Raw genomic sequence first — 15,812 nt, 5'->3', positions numbered from 1 at the left:
GCCTCATGCAAGAAGCGTCGAGGGCCATTAGATCTGTCTCCCGTTCAAAAGCAGTAAATACTTCATATGGTCACATTTACCCCTTTCATCCAAGCACAGAGCCTTAGAGGGGGAAGGAAGTTTAGAGGTCATTCATCCGATGCCTGTCTCTGACACTTCTCTACAAAAACCTAGGTGAGCCTTCAAACAACGTCTAGGGGGTTCAGCACCTTAGAGAAAGTGCTACTTCGACTGCCAGACACCACCAGCCTTGACCGAGTTCTTCTTCCCTCCACCCAAGGAGCGTGCATTTTCCTCCTCCTTGGCACTCTCCGCAGACCCCATTCACGTGTCTGATAGGGTAAGCAGAGGCTTTCTTCTTTACAGATCAGCCTTTCAAATACACAGGCTCCAAATTCCAAGATGTTGATCCTTGCCTCCCTCCGAATGCTTTACTCAGTCACCTGCCCTCAAACCTCCTCTCACCACAGCAGGAGTAGCTGGAGTGGAAGACCAGGGGACCAGGAGACCACCGGTGGTCTTCCCTGGCCAAGGCAGTATGTGTGGGGTGATCACTGCGTCTTCAAAATTACTATTATCGCACTGGGGTAGCTCATTCTGAGCTTCCATTTGCCTGAAACTCCTGTCCTCTTTTTCACATTATCTGTCTGATTCTCTCTTAGATGGATGCAATTTTGGTCTAAAAACAGAACTCTCTGTTAACATAAAGTTGACATTCACTGGGCATTTTAATGTGCCTCATGATACATACCTAGTACCTCATGTACATTAATCTAATCTTCCTAGTAACCACATGGGGTCAGTATCATTATCCTCATGTGTACATGATCAAATGGAGGCACAGAGATTTAATCACTGTCCAGGGCTAGTCACGTGCAGTTGAATAACTGTTAAGCTGTAAAGCCGGGCTTCACACCTAGATCTGTCAGACTGTTGGTTCCACGCCGGGACTGTGTTTCCGCCAGTCTGTGTTATCTAAAAGGAAAGGGCTAGGATGTGGTTTCTCATGCCAGGTTTCTTTTTAAGCATGCATACATCACACACACACAAAATCCCAAGTCCAAGCACCGTTTTTTCCTCCCTGAGGTGTACCACTTCGTCACAGGAAGGACAAGACCCATGGAACATGACACTGGAAAAGGGACAAGCATCCAAGGTGACATTAAGGAGATAACATGTGCTCACTAAGCCTTCTTTGTTTATTGAGTTACAGCAAATAGAACCCTCAAGGACATGTTTTTCCAGCACAAGTTTGCAAGGCTGAGCCCTTGCGGATGTACCATTAAATGTCACTGCAAAGTTGCAATAGTGAAGCAACGGCTCCCATCACGGAGGGCAGACATTCTGTGGGGCAAACGTAACTATATATATAAATGGCTGTGCTGTCACGAAGCCAGGCCAGTAAGACCCAGGGAGGCTCAGTGACCTGCAAAACCCGTGTCACCCAAATAAGTGTGATTCATGAAATTAGACAGCCAGAGTTCATTTTCTTCACCAGTTAGTATGTCCCAGGAAGACTAAAAACTTGGTCATGGAGGAGGAGAAAAAAAAAAAGTTCTGTGCCTTTCCCTAGGTCCGCTCATAAACACATGCAATCAAGGCTTAAAGAAGTAAGCAATAGAAGAGAGTCAAGCTCCAAGACTAGACTTCGCTGTCCAGTACACAAGATAAGCCAGGAGGTATGGGAAAACATTTCATTCTGGCTACTGAATGCATCTGTGAACATTTCATTAATGAGCAAAAGAAACAATCACCTCTAGATGCTCACTGGATCGCTTAAGTCTCCAAGGTCTGATAGGTTGTGCTGGGCAGAGTTCTGAGAAAAGATAAGCAGAAGAAAAAAAGGCAGGCCAAAAAACCAGGAGGAGGAAAGTTCCAGGTAGCACCATTATTAAGTCAAGATTTCCAGAGCTGGCTAGTAAGAACAGTAAGGAAAGTGCAGCCATGGGTACAAAGATACAATGTAGATCACGAGGGCACCAAAGCTAAGCAAGGGGCACAAGGCGGATCAGGAAGCCGCCTCTGGCTGAGCTGGTTTTGGGTTACTATGGGTTATGGGTCATGTGATTTCCCCCCCTCCTTCACACCTTTTTTTTTTTAAATAACAGTTTTATTGAGATATAATTCACACAGTTCACCTGTTTAAAGTGTACAAATTGATGACTTATTTAGCATCCCTACTGAGTTGTGCAAACGTCACCCCCAAAGAGAATCTGTGTACCCACCAGCCACCTCTCCTACACCCTCCAATCCCCTCTCTAGCCCTGGGCAATTGGTAATCTACTTTCTGTCTTCCCAGATTTGCCTGTTCTGGTCATTTCATACAAATGGAACCAGACACTGGGTGATCCTTTGTGGAGTGCTTCTTTCACTCAGCATTAAGATCTCAAGGTTCCTCCACATTGTGGCGCGTGACAGTGCTCCATTCCCCTTTATTTGGTATGAAGTTTTGCTTGCGTGATCCACAGGCAGCAAAATTAGCTCCGTAAGTAAGCCTTTACTCTGTACACGTGGTGATGAAATCACAGGTCCATTGAGAGGCCAATCTGAACCCCAGAATCTATTCACAGCTTAGATTTGTTCTAAAGGAAGAAAGACGATTCCTGTCAACTTGACTAAATTGTATCCTTCTCTAATATTAAGAAAAAAGAGGAATCACCATCTAATCTGTGGGGGAGAGGGCAATGGATCCGGGATGCTCTTACCTGCTCTGCCTGACGGGAGGATAGAATATACTAATGGGCTTAATCTCTTTAGAAATGCAAATGAAGACACTGTATCACAGAAAATTCTCCCTAGGTGGGAGTGAGGGCAAAGGAAAGGAGTAAAGTCAGATATTAAGAGGGGGACGGGGGCTGCCTTCCCCCTCTCTTTACTTTTATACAACAATATTCTTTCAAAAAGAAATCAAATCATCCTAACTCCCCAATTTCTTTCTTCTAAACTCTATACTCAAAGCCTACATACAAATTTGGGAAACAGACAAGATTCAACAGGGAAAAAAATCAAAGAAATGGGGAGCACATTGGGGGTCCAGGCAGGACCGTGGCGAGGACAGGCTGTGCCTGCTTCTTCATGTGGGAACACAGAGTGTCTTCCTCAGACACAACGCACACCCCCCCTCCATCTTTTTCTTGAGTCCGTCACTGCCAAATGGGTGACTCTTTGGAAACCCTTCCCCAGTGCTGCGACCGCCAGGCACGAGCACATAGACACCAATCACTTACTATTGCCTGTCACAGATGTTTAAATGGACAGGGTGGAAAAAATATTCTTTTCACACACTTAAAAATTACTCCAAGTTATTTTAAATTTGGAACTGTTTGTATATTCCTTATAAGTTTATAAAACTCACACTGTCCCTCCATGACTAACTAGAGTGGAATTGAGAGGGTATTCTATATTTATAACTTCTCTGGTTGTTCGTGCTTACAGCCCTATTTCCACCCTCTCTTACTGTACACAGAGTTATGTGAGGTATTGTGGGCTCCTAAACTTTGCTGATTTCCTAACAAGGCAGGCCTGTGTCCCGCAGGGACAAATTGGGGGCTGTTTTGTCCAAGTGGAGGCCAAGCTCGGAGGGAGAGGCCTCCAGCTTTGTGGTTTTGGCTACAGCTCTTAAAACCTGTGTTAGGGCCCATTTCTGGGCAATTGCCTGCTTTATTGGTGTTGACCGAAGTATCGATGCTACTGATAGATCGTTTATTACACATACCTGTTCGGAGCTCTGTGTTATACAGCTGTGACCAAACATATCACTTACTCCTGTTTATTTTGGTAGAAACTGTTAGTCCAAAAGGTGCATTCAGAACCAACCATGCCAAAGCCCCTTTCCACATCCATAGACGCTTACGTACACATAATTTAAATGAATTAGCTGAAAACAGTCACTTGCAGGGAAAGGACTATTTAGAGACCAGCAGGCACTGTTTTGGAGAAAACTTTGTCAACAAGAGAACCGTTTAGCAGGAGACAGCGTGAAATGCAGGAAGTACCTATGGAGGTAGATGTGTACAGTTCGTGCGGAATTTACATTCGTACGTGCACACCTGTTACGCACATATGCAGCAGGGTACAGCCTCTCTGCAGGCGGTTGACAAATTAAGGTGTCTCTGTGGGAGGCTACCCACCTGGTCGATGCCCTCACAGTTTTGCAAAGCTCTTTCAGGCTCTTCTTTTGCAAAATGCTTCTAGAGACCAGAATGCATTCTTTGATATGGCCTCAAGAGTGGCACGTCTTTGTAAAAGGAAGAAGAAAATGGTCCCAAAATCCATTTTTTCTTTCTTTCCTAACGTCAGAAGGGGAAATACATATCTCATCTCAATGCTATGGCTGCCAGTGAGGTTAGGGTTTTTTCCTCCTCCTTCCACCCCCCCCCCCCAATTTCTTGCCCACTTACAGTACCTCTTGAGTTAATTGTCTTTCAATGTCTTTGGACCATTTTCTTCTTAGGAGGTTAACTTTTTACTAAGTATTGAAATGTGAGCCCTTAAAGATGTATATGCTTTTTAAACACAGCACTGGGGCTTGAAAAAAAAATTTCTTTTTAGGTGGCTTGAGAGAAAAATGCTTCCCCTTCTGGTATTAAATCTATCTGATGAGAGTGGGTCATAACAGCAGACTTTAAATCATTTATTACCTCTCCAGAGTTTCGGCTCCTTTCTCCTTTGATCGTGTTCCTTCCTGATGGCACACTTCAGACTTGTAAACATATTTTGCAGTATATATGCTTCAGCACCACATCATTCTTTTCCATTATCTAATCTGATTGCTGGCCCCATTTCCTGCAGTTAAAGTATTTTTACTACTGTGGAAAAACCACAAAAGATTCACTAGACTTCCCAAGTACAGTAAACTGTTACCGGTAAAGGTGGGGAACAGGGTGTCGTGCACAATCCTACATTCTGGTTCACAGAGTTACCGCAAAAACCGTAGGAGAACCCATTTTGGAGAACCGGACCACGGAACACCTCCGCCCACAAAAATTCATGGAACTTCTATTTCATCTAGTTGATGGTTCAAATGTGCCTTACAAAAACATACAAATGTAGAAATGTTGGAATGTCAATGTCCTTGCAAAGATTATTACCCGGTCCCAAAAAAGAAGTCCAAAATAAAAACAAAAACACCTAAACCAAAAATACCTGGTCATTCCCACAGAATTCTGTTGGTTTATATTTTATTTTGTTTGTTTGTTTGTTTGTTTTAATTTTTGTGGCTGGTGGAAGTGGGGGGGAGCAGTAGTTTTGCTAAAAACATTATTGCTCTTGCCAGAAAGCATAGAAGTGCTAAAATCCTATCTTGGCGAATATAAATCCAGTTTTATTGGACAGTATCATTTAGTCAGTTTTGTTGAAAGGTTGACTGACAAATTTCAAAATTTAAGTCTCTCCTTTGCCCAACTTTAAAAATAATATTTTAGGGGCACCTGAGTTGCTCAGTCAGTTAACCATCCGACTTTGGCTCAGGTCATGGTCCCACGGTTCATGAGTTGAGCCTCATGTGTTGTGTGTGACACACACACACACACACACACACACACACACATATATATACACACATATATATACACACATATATATACATATATATATAATATTTTAACCCTAACGGTTGAATTTCTTGGTTTTTCGGGTTTTTTTGTAAGCTGTTGGTAAACTTGAGTTAAACTGAAGTGCCAACACAGGCAGCTCACGTAAAATGTTGGTTGAGTGTTTCTCAGTTGGAAATGCCCAATGGAGATGGGCTCATAGGGGCCCTCTGCTTTTTTTCCAATTAATTAGGAAACCTCCAAGAGTATATTGTTATTTGATCTCTGAACCATTAAATATCTAGTACATTTCTGGGGATCCTGGGTGGCTCTGTTGGTTAAGCGTCCGACTTAGGCTCGGGTCATGATCTCGCTATTCCTGAGTTTGAGCCCCACATCCGGCTCTGTGCTGACAGCTCAGAGCCTGAGCCTGCTTCATACTCTCTGTCTCCCTCTCTCTCTCTCCCCCTTCCTCTCTCATGCTCTGTCTCTGTCTCAAAAATAAACATTAAAAAAAATTTTTTTTAATATCTAGTACAGTTCTGATTTTGGATATTTGGCTTTTCCCCAAAGTATTATTTAAAGCATAAAGTGAATTGTATTGCTGCAGGCCCAACATCACTTAGGGCTCTGAGGAGAAAATATGAAGAAAAATAAGGCAACGCCTACCATCAGCTCTGAAAAGCAAGGTGGAAGGTTCCGGGGCTTTCCCCTTCAGATACTGCCACTCACTGGAAAGGGACGACCACCTGGGGCCAGGATAAAAGGGGGTGATGTGCCCTGGGAGGTGGGTCCCTCTCCCCTTCCTGTCTGAGCAACTTTCTCTTTTTCACTGCCACCAAACACTCTCTGTTATATACTACGGTCTGATTTTCAGGCTTCAAAGGAATTTTCTTTGAAAGATGGAAGGACGTAACACTTAGGGCTAATTTTACTTTTAAAAGAAACAGGCAGGGTAGCTCTACCGTGCAAAACACAAATGAGGCTCCAAAATCTGGAAACCGGTCCAAGGATCATTGTTTCATTCCATCCTTGGGCTGAAGACTGAAGCAATTTGCACTAAAAGTTCATAAGCACAAAGAGGTCCAATTGCACTCAAGCTCCAAGGAGTGTACCCCTGAAGTCCCACGTTAGGCATTTCCATGACAGTGTGTACATTTTACCTCCAGAAATAGCAACTTTTAGAACACCTGACTGTGCCTCACAAGTCAACCTTTTAACTCCTTAAACACTGTAAAGCCCCAAATGGGCTAAGTGGCTTTAAAAAGGCGGGGGGGGGGGGGGGGGGGGGGGGGGGGGGGGGGGGGGGGGGGGGAGGAGGAAAGGAAAGGAGTGATCTCAAGCATAAAGCTCTTCTTCTTCTTCTTCTTCAAAAAAAAAAATCTATCTAAAATCCTGGACTTGAATACACCAAAGATAAGGATCTGAAAATAGTTAAGAGAGTTACCTTTTTTGTTTTCCTTCAAAGGAATAAGCTCTGTAGCAACTTCCTAGGATTTGATGTCAACACACAGTTGTCTCCGGAGTCCCCCCCCCCCCCCATCCTGGGGCCCCGGGCAGAGGCCAGGATGCGATGCGTTCCTTGTGCACTGCAGACGGGCACACGGCATCCCTCAGGACCCGTTTGTGTTTTACGCACAGAGAGAACAAGTACTGGCAAGGGACAAAAAAAAGAACATGTTTTGCAAACAATCAGGGTGACCTGAAACCCAGGGTGAAGACTGAAGGCAGCCTGAGCCAGGCTCTGTGCAAGGCTGGCTAAGTGGAGGGCTCCGGAGAAGGAAAAGGCATCTCGATTTCCCATTCACCCAGGAGGACCTCTCACCTAAGGCCACGCCCCCGACCCTGGTGCGGGCTGCCTTCCTTTGTTTTGCCTCCTCCGGGAAGCCGGGAGCCTCTCTGAAAAGAGATAAATGCCCAAAGGAAAGAGGCCTCAGTATTTTTCTGGAGCTGAAAGCAACCAGGCACGGGGCATCCAGTCGAATGCTTTCATCGTCATTTGGCACACGAAGAAAATGAGACCCAGGCAGCGGAGCCTATGACAATCACGAGACACGGGACAACGGGGCCCAATGCCCAGGACTCCCCTCACGCCGCGATGTGATCTTCCCAGCCCCCCAGTTTCCTGCAAAGAGAGGGATCTCTCAGAACTTTGCAACCACCCCACCCTCTTGGGATAATCCACGCACAAATCTCCTTTGACTTGGTTGGAAATTTTGTTTTTTAGATTTTTTAATGATTTTTTAAAGTAATCCCTACGCTCAATGTAGGGCTCAAACTCACAACTCTGAGCAAGAGTCCTATGCTTCACCAACAGAGCCAGCCAGGCGCCCTGCTGTTGGAAATTTTGAAGTGGATTCTTTCCCCCCATTTTCCAATTTTGAACCTACCTATTCAAGGTATTTTCCTTCCAAATGCACCTGCCCTCGCTCCACAAACTTAGGTCTCCTGGTCTAGGTAAAGCCTATTAAATGCATTTCTACCTCAATTGCACCCCACCTCCATCTAAATAACTAAATCCCGAACTACCCTGCTCCCCAGTCTACTTTCTCTTGTCTGGCAGATGGGCAGACTTACCGTCCTAAAGTGACATTCCTAGCCCTCCCAGCCCTCACCAGGAGCACAGCAGACACATTTGGAACCTGTTGCTTCCATCCTCCTCTGCCCTCTAGAAAACGCCTGCCATAATTCCTCTTCCCCAACCCCCATCCTTTGAAATTTCTAAACCCCGGTAGAGGAAGTGCCTGAGGCTCTTAATAAGCTCGGTCATGCTCAAAATATCTGCTTCACCCACGAGGTATAGAAGCAGGCAATTCTGACCTTGACCCGAGCACCCATTTAGGGAAAAGATGATCTTCCTTTAAGGCTCAATATTCAGAATTCCTTAAAAGACCATTCTTGCTTATTTTCGTTCGGGTACCTGTGAACTTGCAACTGTCCAGGACCCCGGCTGCAATACCCATCATTCACCTACACAGGTGGTAACAATAGAAGATTAAGAAATCACCCTGCATGTGGCTGTGACCACAGAGAGTACATATTGCAACTTTTCTTCTCTGGAACTTGCAAAACTTACAGGAAATCTTCCACCACCTACATAGTAAATCCACTGCCAGAAAAATGAAGTGTAAACACTTTATATTAAATTAGCCAGGTGTTTAAAAAAAATAACATTATCCCAATCCAGTATTTTCGAATTCTGGCTCACTTTCAAGTCTCACAGTGCATAGAGGGGCAGAGGTATGCCAGGCATGCGTCTTTGTCCCCCCTTTGCAAGGGGCATGTTTTGCTTTTTTGATTAACACAATCCGCAAATTAGAGCACACGTAAAGTAACCCCGGGAAAGCAGAGAGCGATCCTATTTCTTTTATCCGGGATTTCCCTCCAATCTTTACACTGGAAGACAATGCACATCAAGGATATAAATCTATTTATCTAAAGAGAAATCTTTAATTGGGTCCTGGACTTACTGGACTTATTTTTAAAAGGAGCATCAACAAAAATGAAGAAACAATGAACAGGAAAAAACAGGAAACTCCAATGTGTCTCAGTTTACAGATGAATGCATCAATGTGTGTTTGTGAGATATTCTATGCAAAAAAATCAATGAGCCCTCAAACACTGTCAGTTACCTCAGTCCTTCCCACTGCCCTTCAGGCGCACATCGCCTGATATGGCCCAGATGCCCGTGGCTTGCCTTCAGGAAGGAGGGACACAATGGTGAGGGGTAACATTCCTCTTCACATAACACAGTGTCAAAAATATATGGAAACAAAACAAAACAAAACAAAAACTACCAGCCTAGAAGCTATGTTGGCAAAATTTAAAGCAACAATTTAGAAACAGCCTACGCCCCATTTATGTGCCAGCTTGGCCACATTTTTAAGGGCCCAAGTCATGTCTGTCTGTCTGTATGTCTGTCTACTTCAAAAAAATTCGTTTTAGGGAGAGTCAAGTGTTTACAATTTTGAGATGCTTAAGTTCATCCTCTGTTTTGGAGACACGGCACGAGAGAGGAGGCAATGTTCACGTCGGAGGAAAATGTGGCCTCAGGGGTTAGAAAGAAGTGAGTTTATTTCCCATTTGCCATGTATTGGCTGCTGGGCGAGAACAAACTCAGTTTCCTCATTATGTATGTAAGACAGATACTACCACCTTGTGCTAATCAGGGCAGGATTCAATATGATAAAGCTTGTAACTGTATTGGGTATCTTTCCTGGCATGTCAGAGGTCCTCTGTAAATAGGGTTTACATAGGTCCTAGGGTTCTTTAGTCCTGGCTCTGCCAACTACCTACCTGCCTTAGCTGCCATGTGCCTGGGGGAGTCTCACTGTGACCCACTGGCCTCTCTCTAATTCCCTGGAGGTGCCGTATGGGCTGCAGCCTGCTGGGAAGGGCAGAAGACACCGAGAACCAGGTTCCTGATTGGTTTCACGTAGCAGCATACACACAAGACTTCCTTTCCGGGGGAGAGTTATGTGGCCATGAAAGAAAAAGAAAAGAGGGGTGCCAGGGTAGCTCAATTGGTTGAGTGTCTGACTCCTGATTTCAGTTCAGGTCATGATCCCAGGGTAGAGGGATCAAGCCCTGCATCAGGATCAGCGCTGAGCCTACAGCCTGTTTAAGATCCTCTCTTTCTCTCCCCCCACTTCTCTCCTTCTGTCCCTCCCATCACTTGCTCTCTCCCTTACAAAGAAAAACTGAGACAGGATTCTAAAACATTTCAGATTCCACGTCTGCTTGAACAAATAAAAATATTACAAATTTCAGATTGGCTTGGCATTCTAATTCTGGTTTTTTACTGCTGTTCTTAAATCCCTTTGTTCTGAAATACTCCTCTAAAGTGCAAAGTGGACAGTAGCTTAAGACATCGTCATGTGAAGGCTCGCTGTAGTGGAGGTTACTATTTTGAAGGGTTCTCAAGCTGCAGGCTGGGGGTGGGGAGGTTTGGGGAGAGCCAGGGTCAGAGTACATTCCAGAACCTGCCAAGAAAGCTTCCACAGCACGGAAGCTAAACCTTCAACCAACTTCCATCAGGCAGTAAGCTCTTTTTAGATGAGAACGAGAATTTTCTGTGTTTCAAAAGACTTCACATAGGTCTTAAAAAAAAAAAAAACACCTCCGAATACAATTTTCTCCTTAATCATTTTATTCACGGTTTACATGGTTAGATGAAGATTCTCTATAGCAAGAGTATATATACAAGCTTCTTCCTGGAGGGTAATGAGACCCCTCCCTGCAAACAGTAAAGAGGTGAAGAGGCATCTATCTCCCGGTTGGGGGTAGATGAGAAGACAGAGAGAGTAACACTGGGCTGCCGAACTCTGGGACAGGTACCAGCGACTGTCATCAGCACTCAAATAAACAGACAGAGAGCTACGACTCTTCCAAAGGGCTCAGCAACTAGTTCTGGCTGTCAGGTTCTTGGCGACGCGAATTTAGGGGCTCTACAGGAACCGCTCGGGAGCTTGAGAGCTAGGTAAAAATAATCGCCATTATGATTTTCCAGGTCAAAGGAATCTCTTCCAGGATCCACCGGCTAGACCTCTGTGTTGCAACCAAGAACATGTGCAAGCTGCTTGAAAAAAAACATTGGCTTTGTACACAGGCACCCCGGGCTGGCTTCTCTGTGTGGAGGGGGGGAAGGACAGCCAGCTGGCTAGAGCAGCCGTCAGACTGTCCAGTTCTCACGCCACCTGCACCCCCCTATCTAGAACCTCCTGCTCTTGCTTCACAAAAAGTGATCCCGGGTGCCAGCGCCACAGGGACATTCCTTCAGCCTGATCCCACCACTCCAGGCCACTGGGACGGGAAGGAGGCTGGCAGGAGTATGCTGACAACCTGCTCCTCATACCTCCCTGCTCTGGGCCCGTATCAGGAAGATATGCACTTGTTCATCCAGCCAGGAATTTTAGTGAATTCCTGGTGCAGGCACTATCTGGAATTCTGTGCTCCAGGTTACGGAAAAGCTGTAGACGGACCGCGCTGTCCTTTAGGGCACGGTGAGGATTTTACTGAACCGTGACGAGGATCCACAAATACCCGTACACATAGTAAAACTAAAACCTCTTACCCTCCTGGCTCCTGCTCCAACCACACTGGCTCCTTTTTCTTTCTTGAAGAAGGCACACCCTGTCTGGACTCTGAGCCACCGCACAGGCTGTTCCTTCTGCCTGGGTTATGCTTCTTCCCACTCTCAACCTGCCTCTGCGGCTTTTAGTGCCGGGTGATGTCTTCACCCCCAAAGACTTCTCCCCATCACCACCTCTGGGTAAGAGCCCTTCCTGCTGCCCTATCATTTTAAGTCACAGCATCTGCTTCATATATCTCAAAGCACTGACCACATTCACAACCAAAGACTTAATTTTTTTTTCTTTTTGCTAGAGGGAAGGAGGAGAAGACTTATTGTTTAATGGGTACAAAGTTTCCGTTGTGCAAGACAATAAGAGTTCTGGAGATGCCTCGTGGTGAAGGTTGCACAACTTTGAGAATGTACTCAGTGTCATAGAGCCATATACCGAAACATGGTTGGATGATAAATTTTATTTTAAAAAATAAAAGAACTGAACTATGTTTAACGCTTTCTCTTTCTCCCACTCGTGCACAGTGCCCTGGGGCAGGATTCCTATGTTTTTGCATCACTGTGTCCCCAGGGCCATGCCCAGAGCCTGGTCCATAGAGGCTGCTGTATGTATATGGGTTCCATGACACATGACTTACACGTGTTTCCTGCTCAAGTGTAAGCTGTTCGAGGGCAGAGACACCATTCCTTATTTTTCTTTGCCTCATCCTTCCTTCCAGAGTGTCTTACACACTGGTGGAGTCAGGTGGTGCTTTAACCCTGGACTACTACTTAGGCAAACTTTCTGAAAGCAAAGCCCTTGAAATTCATAGAAGATGCACATGGGGACTTCGTATGTATACCTACATGTGCACATTTTACTGTATTTCCTCTTTGCCTGGAGGAAATTCTTCCTGCCTAGAATCCCAGAGGAACCAGATTTCAAGAAGGCCAGTTGTCCTTCTAGTATAGTGTCGCTTACTTTGCTGAGGTGGCTTTTCAGGTCTGGTGTCACCCAGGGGTTGTTTTTTGGTTTCTGGGTTTTTTTGTTTTTTTTTGTTTGTGTTTTAATTGGAATCTGCCTCAAATTCTCTTTGGCATTAGATAAAGCATAAATTGAAAACAAATATGTGAGTGACAGAAGGGAGTTTCCTATAGGATAAGGACGTTTTAAGTTCTGATAGTGAATTGTTATTAAGTAAATAACAATGGCAACAAGGGTAATATGAAAAACTACTCTCCTTGACTCTCCTAAAAAGGAGGAAGAATGAGAGAAATCAGAGAAGCCACTTCTGGGAGATGAGGAATAAAATGAACCATAGTGCTCTGTCCTCACCATTTGGCTGGTTTTCCCTGAGAATAACCAAAGAATCATCTGACCTAACACCAAACCCCAACAACCCCAGCTTTCTCTTAGGTCATATTTGCTTTTAGGCAGACCAAAACTTAAAAAAAAATTTTTAAATGTTTATTTTTGAGAGAGAGAGAGAGAACAAGAGATGAGAGGATGAGGGGGACAGAGAGAGGGAGACATCAGATCTGAAGCAGCCTTCAGGCTCTGAGCGGTCAGCACAGAGCCCGATGCGGGGCTCGAACCCATGAACCGTGAGATCATGACCTGAGCTGAAGTCGACCCTCAACCCAGGTGCCCCCAACTTTTTTTAATGATAACAATTCTTTTGCTCTCTCTTTCTCTCTCTCTCTGGTCCCTGATATACGTAAAAGCTGAAAGTCCTAGATGGAAAAAAAAACATGAATGTTTGTTATCAGCATTAGTAAGCCACCCATCATATGTGGGGGTGCTCGCTGCTACATGTGGTTGACATGCGCTGCTGGACTTAATGTCCACAACTCTGAGAGGGAGAGCCTGTTTTCCCATCCTCTGAACCAGAGTCTTAGGTACAGCGAGAATAACTTGCCTGGAGTCAATACGGCTTAAGGAGGCAGAGGCAGAAATGCCAACTGAAGTGACAGAACTAGAGGTTCCATGCTTCCAACCACCAGTATGGGACCGAGCACATGCACGTGACACGGAGTTTTCTACTGTCGTTCTTATAACCCACTTTAATAAGTCATAGAAGGCTATTCTGCCCTCTTTCGCTGATGAGGAGACCGAGGACCAAAAGAGGCTATGACTTCACAGGGAGACAGATGATGATAAACAGAAGTGCTGAATGCCAGGAGCTCAAGCTCTGAGACGGCAGGAGGCTCATTTCTGTACCTTATAGTTTTGTCAGGGTCATTTAGTACCGTCCCAAAGGACCAAAAGGCAATGAATTTGGCTACATAAAGAAGTGGAAACATCACTCCTGTGTTAAACCTAGCTTCGAAATATTTCTCAATTATTTCTACTTTAAATGGCATAATTCATACAAATTGGTAGAACACAGAATTTGTACCACCCCAAACACAGTGTTTGACAACAATGGCTTTTTAAAAAAAAAAATACAAAGAACTCTTATGAATTCTTCTGGATTAAATATTTGTTCATTTAAAACCTGAGTGCACCTGTCTGAAAGACACCACAGGCGTTGTACATGCAGGCTAGAATTCAAGGTAAAGATTCCTGTCCTAAAAGATACACATCAGGACAGGAATACTTCCAGCTTCGAGGACCTCGGGATGGAGGGGTGTGTACAGGAAGGAGTCCCCGAGAAAGGCCTCTCAGAACAGGCAAGGGAGCCCAGCATTTCAGGGAAGAGGGGGTAAGAGGTGGGCTTTCCACATATTTCAACAGAAAATCATAAATTGCCATCTTTATTACTAGAGAACCAAAAATTTTGAAAACACGACCTCAGTGCATTTTTGCCTTTAAGAAAGATTTTAATTGAACGAAATCAAATTTGTTTAAAACATCACAGGATGAGGTCCAGAAAGAGGCTTCTGTCGCTGTGGAAAGTTAATGCCTATGGATCGTCTATTGCTAAAGTTGCTTCAAATGGGCGAATTATTCTCCTACCCACACCAGCCTTTCTCTGTCCTGGCACAAGGAAATTTTAAGCCATCCACAATCCCTCCATTAAATTTAAAAAATAAACAAACAAACCTCCATTGTAAGAGGCGCCATTGGTGTCTGCCTCCTTGTCTTCCCATCACAAAAGGAGAGGAGTACTAAAGAACAGACTCACTGGTCAGTATTTCATGAATTTAAAAAAGTGTAGCATTGCTTCTTGGCCAGACACAGCGCAAAACAAAAACCTCAGTCATCTGTTTAAACAAACTCACAAAAACAAAACCACTTCCTCAACATACTCCGTGAATTCTAAAAAGGATCGCGCGTTTGATATAATTTTTAAAACTTTAACTTTCGCCAATTAAAAGCAGGAAGATAGGACCAGACAAATGGACATCGCCCCTCTACCCTGCTTATCTATTTCTGGTTTCATTCAGAAGGCAAAACCACTGCCAGCACTTCCTCTCTTCCCAACAGGAAAATTTCATGGCTCCTGAAGGTCTGAGTCAGAGCAGAAAGCTCATGAATATTCTGATTTTCTGGAGCAGATGCAAGGAAATCACTATAATTGATGACCAGACACAGAGTTACCTACCAAACGTCTGGTCCCTAGAACTACTCTGAAATCATTTATCAAAAGTTGGATTTCCATTTTTAAAGTTATTAATAACAACAAGAGCCTGTTTCTGGTTTTTAAGATGAGGTTTAATCTTTCAAGCCCTTCTACCTTTCAATAAAATCTCTCGATACGCTGGGATCTCCTTTAATAAACTCCTTTCGGTTTGCCGTATTTCAGTGAAGGTGAACAGAAAGTAAACCGAAGAGAACCTTCTCATGCGAAATGGGAAGAAATGAGTGTGCCGAAGACGATTTAAATGAAAATCGGCACGTATAGGGTGCCAGGAAATTAAGAGGACACATGCATCCCGGTGGCGGCGGCGGGGGATGGCGGTGGCGCCGCCACCTTCCCGCGGACCACACGAACTCCCCAGGCGGTTCCACGGCGGTCCGGGATCCAGGATCGGCGGTCCGGGATCAGACTGAGGCACGTAACCGGACGTTAGCTCAGGACAATGAGATCCAGGTCCAGTGTGAGAACGCACGCCCTTCTTCCCTATTAACTTTTCTCTTTCGCAACCCTCTTTACATTTTTTATTTTCCTTTTATGTTGCGCACTGCTCACAGTACGGGAGCAACGAACGTGCAGGGACCCACAAAAGTTATTTCCTCCGTGGGCCTCCTCCCGCGGCAAAGCGGCAACAAGGCC

At 44.7% G+C, this 15,812-nt stretch overlaps 1 protein-coding gene across 1 annotated transcript in view; it reads right to left on the bottom strand.

Moving 5' to 3' along the window:
• IGF1R (insulin like growth factor 1 receptor) overlaps positions 1 to 15,812 on the bottom strand; it is a 259,450-nt gene that overhangs the window by 72,897 nt on the left and 170,741 nt on the right. The window lies entirely within an intron of this gene.

This window comes from Suricata suricatta, chromosome 9, assembly GCF_006229205.1.
Source record: "Suricata suricatta isolate VVHF042 chromosome 9, meerkat_22Aug2017_6uvM2_HiC, whole genome shotgun sequence".
In the NCBI taxonomy this organism is placed as follows: Eukaryota; Metazoa; Chordata; class Mammalia; order Carnivora; family Herpestidae; genus Suricata; species Suricata suricatta.
Note: the sequence above shows the minus strand (reverse complement) of the source record. Positions and strands in the feature narration are given on the sequence as shown.